This window comes from Mesoplodon bidens (assembly GCF_964165515.1).
Source record: "Mesoplodon bidens genome assembly, chromosome: 1".
NCBI lineage: Eukaryota > Metazoa > Chordata > Mammalia > Artiodactyla > Ziphiidae > Mesoplodon > Mesoplodon bidens.
The window spans coordinates 45,123,931-45,147,781 of record NC_138176.1 but is presented as its reverse complement, the minus strand read 5'-3'; the positions used below and the strand labels follow the sequence as shown (position 1 = coordinate 45,147,781).

The following is a 23,851-nucleotide window of genomic DNA, read 5'->3' as shown; positions in this document are numbered from 1 at the left end:
CTTGCCATAGTAATAAGACAATTGAAAGGATGTTCCAGTAAGAATCTCGTTAATAGGTCAGGTTCTACAGAGCAACGTTTTGCAGTCAATAATTTACCTCTAGGAAATTAATTAACAGCTGTCCTGATATTTAGATGTTTTATAAAATACTCAGGAGAATTTCAGAAAGTCACAATTAAGGAAAATGTGTTTTTATTCAAGGGTATATTCTATCCTTGTTACCAAAGGCCTAAATTCAATATTTAACACCCTACTTTCAGAGTTGATTTGTATTAAAAAAGGAAATGTAGAAAGCTCTATTTCTCAAAAAAAATTTTTTTTGATTGTACACAACTACTGCTCTCTGCATGCACTTGGGACAACGTATACATTGTCTTGTCATTCAGGCAGATTTATAAGATCCACTTCTCTTTTATTCATACAAAAAGGCTGGCTAAGGGAATAGATTTGAAATCCAATAAATCTGAGTCAAATCCTTAGTTGGCTACTTGTTAGTTGAGTGATTTCAGGCCATCTACTTAGCTATTTTGGGCCTCATTTGCAGATGGGAATTCCATTTCCACGTATAGGTGGGAGTAATGAGAGTACTAATCTCATAGAGTTGTAAGAATTAAATAAAACAGTAAGTTTTAAATAAATGTTAGTTATCATTATTATTAATAGTTTGGGTCAGTACCCATTATTGTTTTGGAGGTAAGATTCAAAATCAGGTAGTCTGGTTTGATAGCTTGGTCTCATAGCCACAGCATTATTCTCTATATAAGACATGAGGAATGGTTGGAGAAGGAGAATGACCAAGATGAAAGAGGAAGATGCTTTTGCTCATTGAAGTATCAAAGATCATCTTAGAGACAGAAACATTTAGCTTCGTAAAACTTCTATTAAAACATTAAAAAATTGGAAGCCGCAGGGGGGAAATGGTGGACGGGAAGGCTGGAGAGGAGAAGCCTGAGAAGCTGCAGCAGACTGGAGCCACCGGAGGACCTGAAGGAGGAGCAGAAAAACCCATGAAAACTAAGACTGTTTCTTCCAGTAATGGAGGGGAAAATTCCAGTCGCAGCGCTGAGAAGCGATCAGCTGAAGAAGCTGCAGACCTCCCAACAAAGCTTCCAAAGATCTCCAAGTTTGGATTTGCCATAGGTAGTCAGACAACAAAGGAAGCCTCAACCATATCCATCAAACTTGTCTCAAGTAAGCCTTAAGAAACCGTTCCAACTCTTGTTCCAAAAACCCTTTCAACAGTAGCAGCTTTTAAGGAAGATGAGGATAGTGAACCAGAGTAAATGCCTCCAGAAGCAAAGATGAGGATGAAGACTACTGGAAGGGATACACCAACATCAGCAGGACCAAATTCCTTCAATAAAGGAAAACATGGGTTTTCTGATAACCAGAAGCTATGGAAGTGAAATATAAAATCTCATCTTGGAAATGTTCATGACCAAGACAATTAAAGGATGTGTTTTGAAACTGGGGTGTGGGGTGGGTGTAAAGTTCAAAGAAACAGCTTCCTCTTTTTTAAAGAATGGTATAAGACTATTTTTGAAGTTACCATTTTTCTCATCTTTTTTAAAAGATTGAGTGGTACACTAATAAATGAGAACTTGAAATTAGATGTAATTTATGTTTTATATACAGATTTCGAGACATTTACTAATTTTCTAGTTTCATGTGATTACTTTCCAAAGCTTATAGATAATTAAAAAATCAGAAATGAATGGTACCTTTCTGAGAATTGCATATTTTACTACATGCAACTATTAACACATTAAGAAGGAAGCAAAAATTTGTCTATTTAAATTGTAGGCAATTACTCTCTAGCGTTATTAACTCCCTTATTAACCTAAACTGTCTGGCTCCCAGGAGCAGCCTTATAGAGAAGGGAGTATTGTATTGGGAGAAAAATGTTACTGGACTATTAACTGAGAAAGTAAATTAGATAAAATTAAAATACAGCTTTTTTTTTCCCCTAATGGGCATTTTTTGTTTCAAATCATCATAAGCTAGTTATTGCATTGCTATCAGTGGATACAGATGCTTAGCTCTTTAAAAACAACATTTTAAAATTTTATGTAAACTGTTGAGTATTTAAAATAGCCCACTTCACTTGAGAGGGTCTTGGCTACCTTCATTACTCTTCAAAGAACAACCATTTGCTACCAAAGTAAATCAATATTTTGAATGTGCTTCTCTTGATTTTTGTTATTAGCTAGTTCCTGTCAGCATTTCCACCAGATCTTGAGGCAAATCATAAGGAAGCTGTTTTTTTTTAAAATAACAAACCACCACCAAAAATTTAAATGGACATAATAGTTAAATATTTGGCCGTTCTTATTTTTTAAAGGGTATAAACACACACACACACACAAAGGCAACACTGTATGAGGATGAAAAATAAGAAAGATGCACTTTCTGTAACTTTATAAAAGTATTTATGTTACTAACTTGTGAAATACAATTTGATTTGAAGTTATTACAGGAATTCTTGTTTACCACAGTAATATGGTTTATTTTAACTGTATACATATTAACCAGTGGCCTCTCAAAAGCACAGTTTAGATACCGAAAATAAAAGGAAAGAAAATGCATCTTTAAACATATTTTATGGAATCTTTGACCACATATAGTTTGTTAATCTGTGTGTTATAGGATTGTGTTTATTTTGTATTTTTGTCTTGTATATGAATTCTTTTTTAACGTGACAGTTAAACACGTCTTTAAAAGCATAGTCACACATAAAAGAAACATATAGTATAAAGACTTCCTTGAAAACTCCTACAATGTTAGGTTTGGGGGCAGCTTCAGACTGATTGGTGGTACCTACTCGCTGAACTCTTTTAATAGGTAATAATTACAGAGAAGCAGCCTGTATATATTCCTAATACTTTGTTCACTTGCATTTGAGTTTGGAGTAAGCCCCAAGTAAAACAATGGAAATATATATAGAACTATTAGTTCTTACTTACATGAGTTAATTATATCAAGATACATGAATTTAATTTGCTTTAACATAGGCAAACTTTCCATTTTTGTTTATTCTAGGGTTTATGTTGAAAAAACTTCCCTCTTCTACATTTTCTTTTCTTGAGTCAAATGAAATATTAACTTAAGGTCAAGATGGGAGAAACGACTGAGATGAATGTCTTTACTAAAATACCAATAAATTTGTCAAATTCTAAATAAAATAAAATAAAACAAACATTAAAAATATGCTTAAATGTTTCCTTGTAAAGAATGTGAGTCAGCCTTCAGACAGACTGACAGGCCCAGTTGAATATATTATAATTTAAAGAAAAAATTTCAAAAGTTGCTAAAGTCACCAATTAATCTGTTTATAATAGAAAACAGTGACAGCCACATGAGAATCACATTCACAAAGGTCATAACAAATCTGTCTAGACATCAGCAAAGCCAAAATCAGGGCTTGTTTTTGTGGAAGTCCAAGTATATGGGACATATTTAAGGTTCTGTTACTTTAGAACCAAAAATAGAGCCACCCTATATTTGCTTTTTTTTTTTTTTTGACATTGTAATTGCTATATATATATTTTTTTTCTTTTTCGGTACGCGGGCCTCTCACTGTTGTGGCCTGTCCTGTTGTGGAGCACAGGCTCCAGACGTGCAGGCTCAGCGACAATGGCTCATGAGCCTAGCCGCTCCGCGGCATGTGGGATCTTCCCAGACTGGGGCACGAACCTGTGTCCCCTGCATCGGCAGGCAGACTCTCAACCACTGCACCACCAGGGAAGCCCTGTAATTGCTATTTTTTTTAAATTACTCTCTTGCTATTTGTTTTATATCAAGATGAAAATACATTTTTCTTCTATTTCTTTTTAATTTATTAAAAATTAAATAATAAAATAATAAATAAAATAATAAAAATAAAATAATAAATAAATATTTATTTATGTATCACTGGTAGATGTCATACTTTGTGATATTCAAAGCAGACCAAATTATTAGGTTTTTCTTTTTCTACAGTAGATTCTATAGTGCCTTGGAATTAGAAAGTATGTGAAAGCAAAGTGATTTAGTATGGTTTTAAATTTAATTTTTAAATTCTCAGCACCCAGTATGTCATATAGCTCTGCAGTAGTTTTGTAATTATTTATGCAATTGCTCATTATTTTAAAAAACAACTTATATAGTTTGTAAATATTCAGCATTTCTATTCTGTATTCATGGTATTTGTGCTCATGCCAAATCATCTTATTTTAATATATACATTTAGTTATTTCTGATTTGATTGTTTATTCCAAGAGCACATTAAAAAGATTATTGATTTGGAGTGATGGACTTCAGTGATTCTCACCTTTCACTTCTCATTGTTTACAGCTGGGACTGTAAATCGTCTATAATTTCTTACATTAGTCTGTACTTCATTAGAAGAAGTTGTCCTAGGAAGAAGTCTCTGATTTTGGATTCAACCTGCTGAGTATGGTTTGTTCATAGTTATATGTCAATTCTAAATCAGGGTCAACCACAGCACAAAATTGAAATTGCTGCTTACAGCTAAGAGAGTTGCAATAATTACTGCTGGTTGTCTTTGGTGCCCAAAGCTATTAATTATTAAGAGAAAATGATGTGGTTTTATTAGAGGTAACATTTTATAACACTAATATTCTTGTCTCAGGGCAGTAAATAAAATGTCTTTAAGCCTATTTGTGAGTAGAAGCTTCAAACCAAATTAATGACAGACTATACATGGGCTGTCCTAGGGAATTTACTCTTGCCATAGAGGAAGGACCAGAGATAACTTTTTGAAAAAAGAGGTACATTGTATTTTTCTCCTAAAAGGACATTGGAGACCACTCTGACCTGAAATGATGTCTCTTGTACAAGAGGATTTCAGTTCAGCTTAATAGACCAAGCTACAAGCAAGCAGTTATTACTCCCATCTCAAACTTGTTACTTTAGTTCTCCTCCTACAAAATAACATGTCTGAGTCTGTCTCTTTGGTAGTTGGACTAAATGACTTACAGACATGAGTGCAACAAAACTAGCACAACTAATGCTCAGTCATTTAGCTTTTTCCTCAAACTCACCCACATAAAAGAGAGAACATTAGGCAGACTGGATTTTCTAGTCCTGTTCTCATTTCTCCTCTCAACACAGTGCACAGGCGCTGTGAGAAAAGATGAATGATAAAAAGAAAAATGACGAGAGGACATTGACCTCTATAAATTAAAAAATTATTTCTATCAATGTCTGAAAATACAGAGAGAAGGTGTTCAGAGGGACATGTAAACAACTAACAATTGACCAGAGCCCTGATACTACTCTTTCCTGAAGCAAAGTCAGTATCTGCCTCCACCCAGTCACAGTATTATATCAGAATTACATATGGTGTATTTAACTCACTATGAACTTATCTGGACACTGAGAAAGACAAAATGCACTAGACAATTAAGATCATGTTATTCAGGCTATTGCAATGTGGAGAATGCTCATTAATGAGGAACACCTCAAAGAAAAGGAAAGGAAGGTTTTATAGAGGCAGGTAAATAAGGGATTCATCCATGAGGATTATGGGAGTCATGAGGAATGAAGGGGATGATATTTTCTTGGAACATGCAAGACGGGGTGGCCCTCTGAGGTTGGCTGCTTCACAGAACACAAAAGGTGGAGGCATTTTGGAAGACAAAAGGATGAGAGGATTTAATAACTATCACTGTTTTCTGGGAGCACGAGGCTCAGGTAAAGTTCAACATTGTCAGGACTAAGTATTCTTCAGATTATTTCATTATGAAGAATCTTAAAATGGGGATGTTCACGTCTTTGAAAAAAACAGTTTTAAGAAAACAGATTTATGGAAGTAGAAATTACATACAGCAAACTGCACGTATTTAAAGTGTACAATTTGATTAGTTCAACATGTGAAGCCATCATCAGGTTCAGGATAATGAACATATTCATTACTTCTAAGACTTCCTTCATGCCACCCATTTTCAATTCCTCCCTCCTACCCATATTTACTAGACACTGATTAAATGCCAGATATTTTTCTTATACTCATGTTTACTGAGCCTGGAAGGAGTGATATCCACTTATAAATCTTTCCTTATTCTTCACATTCAAGTCTCACATCAGCAGAATGCAGTGTTTAATATCTCCACTCAGGAGTCAGAGCTACATTTGAATACTAGCTCTGCCCTTTATAAGGTAGTGACATTAGGCACGTCACTTAACCTGAGTCTTTATAAAGTGAGGATATGTTAGAAGTGGAGTCATAGGGTTCATAAGAGGATTAAGCTATATAGTTAGTACATTTAAAGTGCTAAACTCAGTGTATGATATAAAGAAGTAGTAGGTAGCTATTTGTATAAGTATTACACTTCTTCTTTCCTGGTTAATATGTTACCCAAAACCATACCTCTGAGTAAGTAGAGCAATAGTGCATGGCAAAATTTCACTAATTCAGATTAATGGGAATGTTTAAACTGAATTAATAAAAAAAAGAACAATGTATGGATTATTTTAAAAGAAGTATACATTTGTAACTTTTGAACTCAGTCATTATCTGGAGCTCTGCTAACAACATATTGAATAGTCTTTGATTTAAAAGTATATAAGAATAGTCATTAATTAGCATATCAAAGAACCAATTAAATTATAATACTTATCCCTTACTGGGGACTCTGAATAGAGCAGCTCCCCAGAAAGAGATAATCCTTCACTTAAATGAATTAAAAACAGGAGTGGGCAGGATCAAGATGGTGGAGTAGGAAGACCCTGAGCTCACCTCCTCCCATGGGCAGAACAAAATTACAACTACTTGCAAAGCAACTATCTATGGGAACAACCTGAAGACATAAAAGATTTTCTACAACTAAAGATATAAAGAAGCAGCCACAGTCAGATGATAGGAGGGGTGGTGATATGTTCTAGTCATGACTCACACCACCAGGTTTGTGACCCACTAAAGAGAGGAATCACACAACCACAGAGGTTCTCCCCAAAGAGTGAGACATCCACACTCCATACCAAGCCCCCAAGCCTGGGTGTCCTGCACCAGGAAGGACCAGAATGTCTGGCTTTGTAAACCACTGGGCCCGACCTTTGGAGATAGCCAGAGAGCTATAAGAAATAGGGACTCTTCTTTTAAACAGTGTGCCCCAAATCTCACATACTCTGAGTCCTAGCACAGAGGCAGTAGTTTGAAAGGCTCCTGGGTCACTTGCTGATCTCAGAGATAGATTCCCAGAGAGGCAAGTGTCAGCTGGAACTCCCCATAGGGACAGAGACCCTGGTGGTAGCCATTTTTAGGATCTTGTTCTACCACCATAACACTGGCACTGGACAGCACCATCTTGGAATCCTTCCTCTGTCCTATTAGCACCAGGGGCTTATCCTGCCCACTAGTAAGCCAGCAGCAGAAGCACTCTGCTGGGCCACATAGTCAGTCATTTGGGGAGACTGCCCTACCCACCAGCTGGCTCATAACACTTGCACACTGCCAGGCATCATAACCAGTTGCACCAAGAGCTTGCCCTGACCACCAGTGCACCTGCAGCAATCTCACAAGGCAGGGCCATGCAGCCAGCTGGGGCGGGACCAGCCCCAACTATCAGTGTGCTCACAGTAGTTAGTCTCATCACAATAATCATGAGGTTAACAATCACAAAAACAAGAGGAAATAATCTGCAGAAAAATACCAAGAAATAATAAATTTAAAATGTTTTAAGGAATAAAAATGAACAGACAAATATAAAGAAAGAACAAGACACTATAAAAAAGATGAAGAAAAAAGAACAAGAAAGAAAAAAAAAGAAGAGAAAGAAATGAGGAAAAGGGAAATTAAAGTAAATTCTCTTGGGATTCTAGAAATAAAAATAAATCATTGAAAAAAAACTCCTGAGCAATTTTACATAACCCATACACAAGAACACTCTGAAAATTGGAGAAAAGGCAGGGAAATAAAAATTTTCTCAGATGAACAACAGAGAGGATTCGCTGTCAGGAAACCTGCCCTGCAAGAAATGTTAAAATTTCTTCAGAAAGAAGTAAAATGATATGTCAGAAAATTAGATCTCTATAAAGAAAGGGAGAACATCAGAGAAGGAATAAATAAAAGTAAAGTATCATCTTTTATATTTTGTAATTGATATAAAAGATAACCGTTTAAAGTAATAACAGTAACAATATATTGGATGATTGTAGCCTATGGATAAGTGAAATAAATAATATCAATGATATAAGAGAAAGGAGAGAGGAATAGGAAATACTCTGTTATAAGGTATGTACACTGCAAGTAAAGTAATACAGTATTATTTAATGTGAACTGAGATTAGTTATAAATGTATATTGCCAACTTTATGGCAAACATTAAACAAAATTCCAAAGAAGTATAATTGCTGTGATCACAGAAAAAATGGGAATCATATAAAAGGTTCAATTGAAAGCAGAGAAGGCAGAAACAGAAAGGAAAAAAAATGTGCCATGAATAAAAAAAGTTACAAAGTAGATATTAATTCAATTATACCAATAATCACTTAAAATGTGAATGATCTAAACATCAGTTAAAAGATAGAAATTGTTAGAGCAAAACAAAAAATAAGACCAAACTATGTGTTGTCTACAAGAAACCTAACTTAAATATATAGATATGGTAGATAAAAAGTACTGAATGGAGAAAAGTATACTATGTTAACAGTACTCAAAAGAAAGAAGGAATAGCTATATTAATTTCAGACAATCAGACTTTACAACAGGAAAATTATCGAAAATGAAGAAGATGCTACATAGTGATAAAAGGGTCTGTTCTCCAAGAAGACGTAACTGTCCTTAACATGTATACAACTAACAACAGAACATCAAAATGCATGAGGCAGAAACTGTTAGAACTGAAAGAAAAAATAGATAAGTCCACTATTATATTTGGATACTTCAACACTCTTTCATAACTAATACACCAAGCAGTCTGAAAATCAGTAAGATTAGAGTTGACCTGAATAGCACTATCAATCAATTTGATCTAATTGACAGTTATATAATAATCCATTTAACAACAACATTAATAATATTGCTCTCAAACTTTCATGGAACATTGGCAAAGACAGAACACATTCTTGGCCTTAAAATATACAATAACAGATTCAAAAATAGGAATCATTCAGAATATGTCTTAGACTATAATGAAATTAAACTAAAAATCAACAATAAAAAAGAGCTGGAAAATACCCAAATGTTGGGAGTTCAAACATAACACTTCTAAATAACCCATGTAGCAATAGAGGTCTTAAGAGATTAAAAAATTTTTTTAACTTAATAAAAATAAAAATACAATTTATCAAAACTTGTAGGATGCAGTAAAGTCATGTTCAGAGGGAAATTTACAGTTTTAAATGCATTTATTGGAAAAGGTGAAAACATAAAATCAATAGTCTAAGACTAACAATCTATTTCCCTTAGAAAACCAGTGAAAGAAGAGCAATTTAAGCGTAAAGTTAGCATAAGAAAAAAATAATATAAATTAGAGCAGAAATCAATGAAATTGAAAACAGAAAAACAGAGAAAATCAACCAAACCAACAGCTGCATCTTTGAAAAGATAAGTAAAATGAATTAGCCTCTAAAAAGGCTAGACAAAAATTTAAAGAGAGAGAGAAGACACACATTACATATTTTTTTAAAGTATCATAATGTTCATTGATAGATCCAAGTATATAAAATCAGGACAGGAACATAACTTGCAAAGTTAAGTAGACAATTTTAATACTATAATAAGAGGGAACAATTCAAATTCTCACCATTTGTATAACTTCCACCAAAAAAAATACACTTCAAGAGCATTTACCATCTTTTAAAACTGATCATTTTTGTGCAAGTAAACTGTTTCTTTTAAAAAGACTTGTGTACTTGCCCAGGCTCAAGGATATTAAAGTCCAGCACATAAAGCCCATTACCAGAGGTCAAACTACAGGCAATACTATTAAAATTTGCAAAGTGTTTATCATTATTTATCTCATGGGCATTAAAAAGATAATAAAGATATTTCAACTCTATGCACACATATTTTATAAATTAGATGCAAAAGACCAACTCCTGGAAAGACACAGACTTAAAAAACCTCACACAAAGAGGAATTGATGATTTGAATATGCATATATCTATTAAAGAAATTTAACCAACAATTAATAATCTTACAAAACAGAAAGCACCAGGTCCAGATGATTTCAATAAGGAGTTTTACCAAACACTTAAGGAAACAATGCTACCAATTCTCCATAATCTCTCAGTGAAATAGGAGCAGAGGGACTATTTCCTGAATCATTCTATGAGGCCAGCATTCCTTAACAGCAAAACGAACCAAAAAACTATTAAAAGAAAGTAAAATTGCAAACCTATATCTCTCATGACCAAAGATACACTAATCCTCAAAAAAAATTAGTATTTTGAATCCAAAAATGTATAAAAAGAAACATACTTCATAATCAAGTGGTATTTATTCCGTTATGTAAGGCTTGTTGAACATTAAAAAATAAATCATTGTAATCCACCACATCAAACACATTACAGATGAAAAACATTTAAGAATTTGGATTAAGAAATGCACTTACCAGAGTTGATTTTCATAGTTTGGACATGTTAAAATGCTTTATTATTTTTATATTTGATGTATTTTCCAATAATAAAAAAATCCAGTTTTTCCAATTACACTCTTTGAGTAACAGGAACCCCAAATGCCAAGTATCTAATCATCTCCAGGTTGGTAAGAGATGGGAGGCCTTTTAGGTATCAGTATAGCTTTATTAGGTAGAAATATTTATTATTCAGTTTTCTGAGATGTTCTTTTTGTTAAGAACAGAACTGAATCGGTTTGCTGTACACCCGAAACTAACACAACATTGGAAATCAACTATATTTCAATAATTTTTTTTTAAAAGAACAGATCTCACTCTATTAAACTAACACTGTTTTGTCATATAAGCAATAGCAGCAGGGGAGAGTAAGTTTAATTTTTGCACAAACAATTTCATGCAGTTGTCATTAATATCAAGGAAGTAAATGTTGGTCTTAATGCTGTCTTGGTTTCTAAATAAAGAGACATCAAACTGTACCTTTGCAGAATAGAAATCTGTGCCTTATTTAGCACTGAGAGAATGACAAGAGAAATCTTGAAAGCTTCCAGCATCTATTTGCCATTCAAAATGTGCACAGACATGAAAGTCTCTTGTAACAAGAGAAACATGAAGAGAAAAACGAGAGTTTTCTTTTCTTTTTTCCTTTTACTACATTATAGCAGTTGGAAGTCATTATAATGCTTGTCATTGCATTTGGATAGGGTGTGCCAATGTTTTACAATGCGATTCTATACAAAGGGGCAGGAACTTTTCTTTGGGTGGCATTTCTGCAAGAATTTCAAGGAAAGGAAAAAGAAAAGAGAAAAAAAAAAAAAAAAGAAATGAGGGTAGTTTTCCTTCCCAGCCTTCAGCATGGTCTCTTTCTTGCCTCACTTGGAGTTAACTTCTTGACTCCACAATTACTATGTGTAATAAGTTGACTGTATGCCACAATCTCTTTATAATTCAGTTTCTTTATCTCTAGTGAATAACTATAGTTCTATTCATGAAAATCTTATGTTTTGGAAGAAAATAGATAGCAAAATTCAGTTTCATACAATTCAAAGGTTGAAAGGGGCTCTAAGATTTAGTCTGTTTGTGTCATTGAAATGTAAGTTCCTTCCTATCCTTATACAGGAACATAAAAGTAGTGCATATAAGATTTGTAAACAAAAGAGCATTAAGTAGGAATTTGCAGATGTTCCTGTTCCTCTTGTTAGTTGCCCAGATGCAATCTATCCTCTGGAAACAGGCACATGGAATTTTGTGTCTTGTTTAAGATAAAAACTTCTTAAAGAAAGATTTCTCTAACAATTAGGGTCTTTCAACAAGTAAATGAACTGGAAGCTTTCAGGCGGCTGGAAATATTAAAACAGGAATTATGTAGGGGATTCTGGTACCGTGGAGGAGACTGACTTCCAAGGTCCATACACCTGCTATGAGTCTGTGGTTTCTTCTGCCTAACTTTTTCCAGCTCCCTTCCTAGTTATACTCTACTGTGGGCTGTTACTAATGCCATAATAGCATTTTTAATGTAATTCATGGAAATTAAATTTTATGTGAAATTCGAAAACATTGCATATGGCAAACATTTTAGCTTGCTCTTTTGGCATCAGTGAAAATACAACTTACAAAGGCAACAAACGTGACCATGGCTTGATACATGAAAGGGTAGTGTGTAAATGAATTATTCATGAGATTGTCATGTAGAAAATGATAAATAGCTTTTATTAAGGGAAGGGAGTCAATACCAACACCAGGGATTATCTTTTTCTATTTTTTTTGTGTGTGTCTGTGTGTGGTATGCGGGCCTCTCACTGTTGTGGCCTCTCCCTCTGTGGAGCACAGGCTCCGGATGCACAGGCTCAGTGGCCATGGCTCACGGGCCCAGCCGCTCCGTGGCATGTGGGATCTTCCCAGACCGGGGCACAAACCTGTGTCCCCTGCATCGGGAGGCAGACTCTCAAACACTGCGCCACCAGGGAAGCCCTCTTTTTCTAATTTTTAGGTCTAGGCCACCAGACCATGTTTGTTAATATTCAGAGGAGATGCCTTGTGAACCACCTTCAGCATGGCAGCTATGATTCAGCATCATGACCCCCACTAACACAGAAGAGTTATTGCATCCTTCCTAATCCGATGCTTCTATGGCCTGTTTTCTTTGAGTTTTAAATGAATGTGAAATGACATTCCAAAGAAAATTAATCCAGGGACTTCCAAGGGGGTCCAGTGGTTAAGACTCCGTGATTCCACTGCAGGGGGCGCAGGTTGGATCCCTGATCGGGGAACTAAGATCCCACGTGCCACACGTTGAGGCCAAAAAATAAAACAAAAAACAAAAAACAAAACAAACAAAATGAATCCATCATTACTGGATATTAGCTGTACTTATTATGACTTTTGCAGAACTTATTTGTGTTTCAGAGTCAAGTAAAATAAAATGTGAATCAGTACTTTTTGAAACAGGTCATGGCTGTCTGCTAGAATCACAAAGACCTTGTGTGACACTGAAGTGAATCTCTGTGTCTGGGAATATGGATCAATGGGTTCATTAAAAATCATTTAGCAGAGATAGTTTCCATTAATTTCCATTCTCTGTTCTTCACATTTGGGAGGGCCTGAAAAGAATCAATATGCACAACACTGTGTTATTTACTGGTGGAGGCAGAATTTTCTGAAAAGAAATAAGGTTTGTTCTGGTGATGGACATGTATATTTCAGGCTAAAGTTGATTAGGATAGAAATAAATTTACTAGGAAAAGTATGACAGTGATTATACTACAAATACAGGTGTAGGGGGTACCTCTAAAGACCTCTAAATATAAATTAAATAACATTTACCTGGTTGGTAACATTGGACTGACCATTTATTTAATCTATTAATTTATAAAATGCAGGTGATAATTTCACCTATCTCCTAGAGTTGCTGTCAAGATTAAATGAGAAAATATGTTTAAATTATGTAACAAACTACCTGGAAGATAGTAAGAGCTTGATAAACATTAGCCTTTATTGCTGCTATTATTGTTACAAATTATACAGGACAGGGAGTATGCAAACAATGCAGTGATAGGAATAGTACCAGAATGCAAATCAGCAAGCCTGGATTCTAAACCTTTTTTGATGACTAAAAACCTGAATAGCTGTTAGCAAACCACTTAACTTCTTTGAGCTGAAGGTAATTTTTTTGTTTCTTTGTTTTGTTTCTTTCCCACATTATTTTGTTTGTTTTCCTGCATTCCTGTTTTGTTTTTTCTTGCGTTGTTTTGTTTTTGCCTATGTTATAGAGAAGTAGGCTAATGGATATCTCTCTCATTGTCTCTCTCCTAAATGCTCTTAAAAAAATAAGTTGTAAAGGTCATCTACATGAATATATATATATATATGATTCTATAAAGGCCATCATATTGATTGCAAATTCACTTGTTAAATGTGTCTTAATAACTTTAAATACTGAAAACTTATACATTAGAACATTCTGAAGTGAATAGGATACAAGAGCATGACTTAATCAAGGTATTTAGAATAGCAGTTCTCAAATTGCAGCAATTTTTTCCCCCACAAGAGACATTTGGCCATGTCTGGAGACATTTTTGATTAAGATTGGGAGTGAATGAAGGTACTATGTCACTGGTTTCAAATAAGTACAGGCCACAGATGTTACTGATCATCCTACAATACACAAATAGGGCAGCTCCATACAACAATACATTATCTAGTCCCAAACATTAATACTGCCAGTATTGTGAAATCCTGATTTAAAGCATCGTTTAATAAAAGCAATTCCATAGACTTTTACTGAGGGCCAACTGTGTTCCAGGCATTGAATATAGAGGGTTGGATTAAATAGTCTTTGTCTTCAAGGAGACAGTAAGTCATCTATCATTTCTTTGTAATCATATCCTTGCCTTTAAAAGTAAGCAAATATTAGTCATAAGTCCTAGAAGTACATGTATGAAAGGATAAAGGTCACAGAACTTTGGCTTCTCTATTGGATCAAGATATCAACTGAGTGGGTTTAAATAGCAATAGTTCTATATTCATACCTGTATATGGTCCAAATCATTTGGAAGAAAATAAAATAAAAATAAGTGACATAAACTAACAAGTAAGAAATACAGTACCCATTGATAATATAAATTCATATATTAATGTCATCTCTGCAAATATACTTGAAAATGACTAAGGAATAAAATCAGAGATCACAGAGAATTTTTTTGGGCAGAGATCAGAGCACTTAACTGAAATTTTAGTTAAGAACTAAGAATATTTTTTATTCTAAGTAGAAATAACTTTTCACAGAAACTATTTTTGTGAAACTGTCAGTGTGTCACGGAAAAGAAAAGGGCATAGGAGGCAAGTTGAAATTAAACTTGTAATAACTGTCTGTTTCACAGGTTATCAAGGGGGTAATTATGATTCACACTCACAAAGTGGAAGGTGGCAATGTACGGAAAGAGTGAAACTCCTTACAAAATACCAAATAGGATGGCAGAAATAATCATGTCAGATGCTATGTTAGGAACCTGATGTTTTATTAGGAGGGAAACTGTTAGAGCAGGGGCTGCAAGGAATGGTGCATAGATGATTTAAGGGAAAAGGAGTGGGATGACTCAATCTCTTTAATTTACTGTTTAAAAAAGTATTTTGTTGTCATAGGAACATTTAACATTAGATTTATTTTCTTAACAAATTTTTAAGTGTACGATAGTCTTGTTGACTATAGGTACACTGTTGTACAGCAGATCTCAACAGCTTATTCATCCTTCCTAACTGAAACTTTATGCCCCTTGATTAGTAACTCTCAGTTCCCTTTTCCCCCAGGCACTGGCAACTTGATCTCTCTAGATTAACTTGACCCTAGTAATGGTGTTTATGTGGAGAAACATCTGGGAAAAAAGTTGAAAGCTTACAAATAACTCAAATTTCTGTCTATAAAATTTTATTTTTTAAATGTTTTTCGGCCATTTGGAGCACAGGGACCATATTTATAGTCCCACCTTATACACATAGAAAATTGGGAAGACATACATAAAACACTGGTTTTCAGACATTGAACAATGGGAAATGCAGGACCATGATCCTTGAGTGAAATGAAAGAAAACTAGGTGAGGTTTATGCTCACTTTGGCTTAAGGCATGAAGACAATTTTCAGGCCACAAAATGGATAGGAGAACATGAGCAGAGCCTTGTAGGGGCATTAAATTGAAGAGACAGAGATGTAGGTTGAAAAGGGAAGCCACAATGACTGACATTTTTGAGGCAGAGTACATGAGAGGAAGGGGCTGCATAGCGAGAATGTTCTGGAGATCTGCAGGGGTCCCCTGGAGTCATATGACTCCAACCTGGAGAAAGAAGCAGCAGAAAGCAATAGGCTAAGCAATTCCTGGAGCTCATTCAGGGGTGGAATGTGTGTGCATTCTCACGAGCCAGAGTAGAAAGACGCCAGTGTACACTTGATGTCAGGTAGAGTCCTCAGAAATATGCTACCTCAATATTATGGTTGTATTAGCTACTGAAAGGTTAGTCAGAATCTGTCCTAATAAAGCAGGCCACAGAAGGATCCAACCAATTTCAATTTAACACATGACAGAGCAAAGTCTAACACTATTTAAAGAAATATATTAAAATCCAGCACATAATCACATAAAATTCACAATGTCAGGCATCTGATAAAAATTGCCCAGCATTCAAGTAAGCAGGGATGTTTAACTCATGACAAGGAGGATAATTGATCAGTAGAAACAGACCCAGAAGTGACAGGGGTTGTAGCATTAATAGACGAAGACATTAATTAAAAACAGCTTTTTAAAATATGCTCCCTATGTTCAAGAAGATAGAGGAAAAGTTTGTGTTGATGAGGAGAAAAAATAAAGACAACAGAAAGACTGAAATAGAATGTCTATATTTAACTGAAAGAAAAAAAATTAAACCCTGATAAAATAAACATGAGATTAGACATCACAGAAAAAAGGATCAGTGAACTGGAAGGCATAGTAATAGAAACTATCCAAAATGAGGTACAGAGAGAAAAGAGAGAAAAAAATAAATTAAAAGACCGTGGGTTATCTGTGGGATAATATTAAGGAGGACAGTGTTAGGCAGTCAAGCTTTCATGTAACTGGAGTCCTAGAAGAAGAGGAAGAGGAAGAATATTTGAAGAAATAATAGCTGAAAAGATTTTCAGATTTGATGAGAACTGTAAACCCATAGATCCAAGAGGGTCAACAGACCATGTGCAAACAAATACAAAGAAAATCATCTCAAGTCATAATCAAATTGATGAATACCGGTGATAAAGAGAAAATATTAAAAGTGCTTGAGGAAAAAGTGTTTCATACAGAACAACAAAAATGATTGCAAAGTTCCCATCAGAAACTTTGCAGGCCAGAAGATATTATGCTAAGTGAGAGAACACAAAATGTTATATACTGTATGATTCTGAAAAAAAAAAGTTCTGGAGGTACAAACTGGTACATTATTGCCAGAAGTCAGGGAGAGGGGGCAGAAAATAACTGCAAAGGAGCATGAGGGAACTTTTTAGTAACTGAAGTCAGGACAGTGATGGTAGGTACATAATTGAATATGTTTATTAAAAACTTATAGAATTATATAATTAAATTTATCAAACTTATTGTATGTAACTAAGCCTCAGTAAAGCTGCTTAACAAGAGCAAAAACAATAAAGGTAGCCTGTATTAAACTCTTTGGCAAAGCACAATTGTGTGATGCAAATCTTTATTTGGTAATTTATCTTCTCTATTAAATCAGATAATTAAGTCTTTGATTTTATTATATCGAAGAATAGCTGAACTTGTTATCTTCTCATTTGTTCCTTGATTTATTTGCTGATTTTTTGTTAATGATCATAGTCCAGAAGAAATTTTAATGTCAGTGAGTAAAAGAGGCATTCGAGCTCTTGAAATATTGCAAAGTATACAAGTTTCTTCTATGATATGAAAAATCCTTAGATGCTTGAATTCATTGGTGTTCAAATTGGAGATTAATATTTTTTGTCACTAATTTATTGTTGGACTTAGATGATTGAATGCTTAGAATGAAAACATTAGTTTCTTAAAATTTTTCTTTCCTTTCTCACCAAATTTTTCTATCTCTGATGTGGAGAAGGTCAGAAAGATTTGCTCACTGGATGGCCTTGAGGTGTATGTCCATTTGGTTGTAGGATCAAGGGACTTGTTAAAGTTATTAACCTGAAGTTAGTCTTTCTGCACAAATTCACCCTGGACATGATATATATTGGATATCCATTCCAATGCTTGGTCCCCCCAAAAGTTCCATGTTTTTGAACTGGGTCTGACCTTTGGCCTGGCTGTATTCTTATGGTTGTGATAAGCCAGAAAAAAATGGTTTGTACCAACCTGGGCCATAGTTGGCCCAATGTGATGGCCTACCTAGACACTTAGCAATTGCAGTGTCATTCAATTTATTTTTAAATGTGCTACTATGAAAGATTAATATACTATTCTATATCCTGTAGATAAATAGTGAATAGCTATTAACTAGAAGATTTAATGGCATTTAAATGAAAGGTAAGAGAAAGTAGCCAAAAGTGAGGAAGTTTTCCATATTTTTGAGAATAGCCTAAAAATGTGCTAGTGAGATTTCACAGAGATCAGAATCACGGAATCTAACTTTTCTGTTATAACTTCCATCTAGTGCCAAAATATCTTATAATAGGTAGTCTTTAGTGAAACTAAAAACCATTCCACTGTTAAGTCTGTTGATTAATGTTCTCAGACCTAGTGAAGTTACATGTAAACTTGTAGAATTTTACTCAGTAGGAAGCAAATCATATCTGTCCAGTGGAATAGATCATTCAATTTTTGTATGTAACCCAGCAATCCTAACATTCTATTATTAAATCGCCTAGAAATATCTTGCTCTTCAAATGCCCTTTTAATCAATTTTAACATCTCATGTGTACCCTCATTGATAAGCTAAATTAAATCTTTTCATGTGTTTATTTTGGACTTTTATGAGAGCCTTTTAAAATCTTCCTGAAAATTAAATTTTACACCATGTTTCATGTTATTCCATAGCCCAGAAACTCTTCAGTTCATTATATTAACATCGACTAATTTCTCCTCTGTGCCAGACACTGTTCCAGGTACTAGTTCCATCCTCGAGATTTTCACAATGGTTGCAGAGTTCATAATGCCACGTGGCAGGATCTCTAATGGAATTACTCAAACAGTCTGTGGGAAAACAGGTAGTGTACATGATTCTGACTGGAGTGTTGAAATCAAAGAGAGCCACAAAGGAGAAGCAGTATTCCATCTGAGCTTTGAAATTTGAGAAGAATTTAACCAACAAGGCAAGGGAGGGAAGTACAAGATGAAGAGGAGGACATTCTAGGTAGATAAAAGCAGCAGCAAAGGAAGGAATGTATATAAGAGTCTGGCACATTCATTTAATCAAGAATTTCAGGCTTGCCAGAGTAGATAGCATGTAAAATGAGGAGTGGCTGCAGTGACACTATAAACAAAGCCTCCCTATACTTGGTGAAGAACATTTTATTCCTTTTGACAATAAGGATCTATGAAGGTTTTAAATCACCTTCCTCCATGGTAATCTACATCTTTGGACACTCTGTGTCAGAGTGGAGAATTAATTGAAGGGAAAAGATGCTATATTTATGGAGACCAAAAAATGCTTCCTGAAAGAATTTAAGACAGAATTAAGATCCACATCAGAAACACTGCAATAGAGATGGAGTAATTTTCAGATTAATTAGGGAGATAGATTCGACAGGAGTTGATGAGGTGTGTGTAAGAAGGATGAGTTAATGAAGCCTCTTAGGTTTATTGCTTGGGTGATAAACTGAGTTGATAGTCTGGGGTGGCAGTTACTCTATAAAGGGAAGGCAGAATTAAGAACAACCTGGTGAAAGAGCTGAGTTTAAACCTTATAAAGGAAATGAAATACAGCCAGAATATATGACTAGGGAAAACATGTGCCCCATCCCCAAGATATCTTTATCTAAAGAAAATTGAGTTTATTTTAACATAAAGATGGCATTAAGCTCACCATATGCTCTGGAGTTGGGCAGACTAGGGTTAGAATTCTGGCTCACCATGAACTATGTGAAATGGAACTTATTATGTAGTTTTTCTGGACATTAAATTCCTCATCTGTAAATTGAGAGTAAAAGCGCCTACTTTGTTTAATGTTGTTGTGAGCCAATGACTTTAAAGAAACTAACCCTGAGTCTGGCAGTTAGTAGATCCTCAGCAAATGAGAATATGAGAGGTGAAAATTCCTTTACTGTCCTAGGAATAGTTAAGTTTTTAATGCTACTTCTTGTTTAGACCATATTAAATGAGCATTTGCCCAATTTCAGTTTCTGTGTCCTCATTCTTTCATTGACTCAAACCTTTCACAAATATTTTTGAGAATCTATTAAGGGTCAGATACTATTCTAGGTGCTGAGGATACAGCAGTGAACAAGATAGGCTTTGTTTCTGCCCTCATAGAGCTTAATAGTCCAATTGAATACTATGAAGGAGATCCCTTCACTAATAAGACCTGGACAAATAAAGGAGAGAATTATAGCTTATCTTTGACTCTCTTCTCAAATAACAATCTGTAAAATAAGAAGGTGTCGGGAGTGGAAACTAACTGAATAGAGCCATTTTTATATTTTTAAAATTCCTGCTCTATAATGGAAACCTGAGGGAACAAAGTGGGCAGTTTGCATGTACTTAAGGTTTCACCTCAGATATGATGATGGTTAGGAGGAATTACACAGAGGTTGAAGCGAGATGGTCAGAGCAAGAACAAATACTACAAAATGTTTCAGAGGAGTAGATAGGAAGTGGATAGAAAACGAAATTTAAACTTTTAGTACTCTAGTACTCTCTATGCATTATCATGCAGTTCCCAACACTTGCAGTGCCAAGTAGTAAAATTAATGTGTCTTGTTACCAAAACTTTAAATTTAGAAAGGAGGGTGGGTTCTAGGGTGAGAACTCCAAGACATAACTTCAACAGACATTTCTTGATCTGCAGTAGCAGGAGAACATAAAAGTTCACAGATGACTCATAAAATTAGATGACTCCCATATATTTTCCTGCTGATAATTCAATGCTCTATTTACCTAAGTTTGTTATAGATGGACTTTATTTGGTTTGAAAATGATTGAAAAATATTTGAGCTCACTTTTGAACTTGGAGATTGCACTTTTAAAAATATCCAGATTTCTAGCTGTTATTGAAAAATCTAGGAATCTGGCTATTCTGGACCTGAATTTCTGCATGTCAGCAGTTGTCTGAGTTGCTACCCTATTGAGATGTAGCCTATGTTCTTTTTATCATGCTGTCTACTTCCTCAGCATAATACATCAGCAGTGTAAGCATTTGGTTTTGAGAACCTGCCTAGTCCATAGAAGTTAATGGATACACTGGTGTGAGTTGTCAGTTAGTTGGTATAGATTATCTTCCCTTTGATGCCTGTGATCGCATTTTTGAGACTCCTTTATCAATTAGGTTGTAGATACATTTTGAGTTTTCAGATTCAATGCAGTCATATGAGATTCAGAAGAGAACCACCAGGGAACAAACAGTGGTGGCCAGTGCAAGATTTTTTCTTTCACAATTTCTTTTAGAGGTATAATTTAGAAATAAACAAATGCTCATTATTTTCAGTGTTACAGATTGATGGGTTTTGACAAATGCATACACTACTGCAACACTTAACTCTATTAAAATATAGAATGTTCCATCACCACAGAAGATGCCCTGTGGCCCTTCACAGACACTCCAGGAAGACACTTTTAAAAAATCTCTTTCACCATAATCAGTTTTGCCTGTTCTAGAAACTTGATATAAATGGACTTATACAATGCAGTCTTTTGTGTCTGGCTTCTTTTATTAAGCATATTTTGAGATTCATCCAGTTCACTGTGTACTAGTCCTTGGTTTCTTTTAATTGATGAAAAGAACAACATTGCATAGTTATACCACAAGTTGCTCATGGTTGTCTCCAGTTGGGGGCTTTTATGGATTGTTATAAACATTCTAGTATAAGTCATTTTATGAACATACGTTTTCATTTTCTTTGGGTAAATGCATCGAAGTGAAATTTCTAAATGTTTAACATTTTAAGAAGAGGTCAAGCTGTATTTCAGTTACACCATTTTACATCCTCACCAACAATACATGGCATTTCCAATTACTACACTTGCTAATCAATATTTAGTATTAGATTTTCAAATCTTAGCCAATCTAAGAGGTGTGTTTCAATATTACATTATAATTTTAATTTTAGTTCCCCACTTGATTAATGATATACAATAGTTTTTCATGTATTTATTTTCACTTTCTCTCCTTATTGAATTGTCTATTGAACACTTTTGCCCATTTTTTGATAGGATTGTTTGTATTTTTGTTATTAATGCTTAAGATTTCTTTATGTACTCTGAATACAGGTCATTCTTTGTATCTCTACCTTTATAGATATATGATGAGTTATTTATCATATATCTATATATCTATATATCAATGACAATATTGATATAAAGATATACAGTTATATAAAATATATTCTCCCATCCTGTGAATTGCTTATTCACTTTTTTTTAGATTTTATTTATTTATTTATTTATTTATATTTGGCTGTGTTGGGTCTCCGTTGCTGAGCACAGGCTTTCTCCAGTTGTGGTGAGCAGGGGCCACTCTTCGCTGGGGTGCATGGGCTTCTCATTGCGGTGGCCTCTCTTGTTGCAGAGCACGGGCTCTAGGTGCACGGGCTTCAGTAGTTGTGGCCCACGGGCTTAGTTGCTCCACGGCATGTGGGATCTTCCTGGACCAGAGCTCGAACCCGTGTCCCCTGCACTGGCAGGTGGATTCTTAACCACTGTGCCACCAGGGAAGCCCTGCCTATTCACTTTAATAGTGTCTTTTGATGAGCAGAAATTTTTAATTTCAGTGAAATCCAGCTTCTGATTTTATTTCTGGTATGGTTTGTATTTTCTGTGTCTTGTATAAGAAATTGCCTACCAATTAGCTAGAATCAGAAGTTAACAAAGCTTTGATGAACGCTGTATTATCTCCAAATACTCATATTTTCCTTCTTCTTGCCCCCAAAGTTAAAATACTATTTTGAATTTTGTCTTAATCATTCTCTTGATTTTCATAATTTTTTATTATATATATATACAAATACAATTTTGCTATTCTGATTACTTGTGGTCTTAAGTAAACCATATCTCACTGCACATAAACTTTTATAACTTTCAACATTACATTTTTAGGATTCATTTATGTTCATATGCAAAGCATTAGTTTATTACTTTTTATGAGGTTATATAGTATTCAATTCTAAGACTACGCCACAGTTTATCAGTTTTCTTGTCAGTGGACAATTTTTTCTGCTTTCCCTCTAACACAAAATTGCTACTGTAAATATTTTTGCATACATCTCCTGGAACACATATGCCAGAGACTCTCCAGAGTATATAGTTAGAAGCTGAATTACTGAGTTTATAAGTTACGCATGACTAGGCTTTATAGGAAAAATCGTTTACCACAGTAGTTGCACTGATTTATATTCTCACCAATAGTTAACTCCTCATTCTCATTGTCTCTTGGTGTGGTCTGCCTTTAATTTTTGCCATTTACCTCTTCTACTAATAACTGCTGAGGGCCTATTACATTTCAAGAACTTAATACCTGCTTTACAACATTGTTTCTTAATTCTCACAATAAACCTGGGAAGCTAAGGACAATTATCCTAAGTTAACCATATTAAATTTGAGGTTTAAGAAGATTAAATATGCCCAAAGTTTTAAGTTAATAATAGGAAGAATTTTCTTACTATGTCCTATATACTGTGTTCAACACTTTGTAGGCATGATTTCAGTTTAGTCCCCACAATACCTCCTGAGATTAAAAACAAGGTATAAGCAGGGCTGTATTCCCTGTGGAGGCTCCTGGGGTTAATCCATTCCTTTGTCTTTTTCAGCCTCTAGAGCCATCTATATTCCTTGGTTCATGGCTCCCTTCCTCCATCTTTAAAGCCAACAACAACAGATTAATTCTTTCTCATGCTGCCATCTCTCTGATTCTCTCTTCTGATTTGTCCTTCCATTTTTGTAAACCTTTGTGTTTACATTCAACCCACTTGGAGAACCCAGGATAATCTACCTGTTTCGTGATCAGCTGATAAGCAACATTAATTCCATTTGCAACTTCTTTGCCATGTAACAGCATACTCACAGGTTTCTGGGATTAGGAGGTGGACACCTCTGAGAGGTCGTTGTTCTGCTTACCACA

General features: G+C 34.8%; 1 pseudogene across 1 annotated transcript; it reads left to right on the top strand.

Annotated features, from left to right (window-relative positions):
• Positions 1 to 917: 917 nt before the first annotated feature.
• LOC308616723 (PEST proteolytic signal-containing nuclear protein-like) lies at positions 918 to 1,451 on the top strand (annotated as a pseudogene). Its single transcript has 2 exons — positions 918 to 1,143; positions 1,243 to 1,451. The product of its transcript is annotated as a PEST proteolytic signal-containing nuclear protein-like (transcript).
• The last annotated feature ends 22,400 nt before the right edge of the window (positions 1,452 to 23,851 follow it).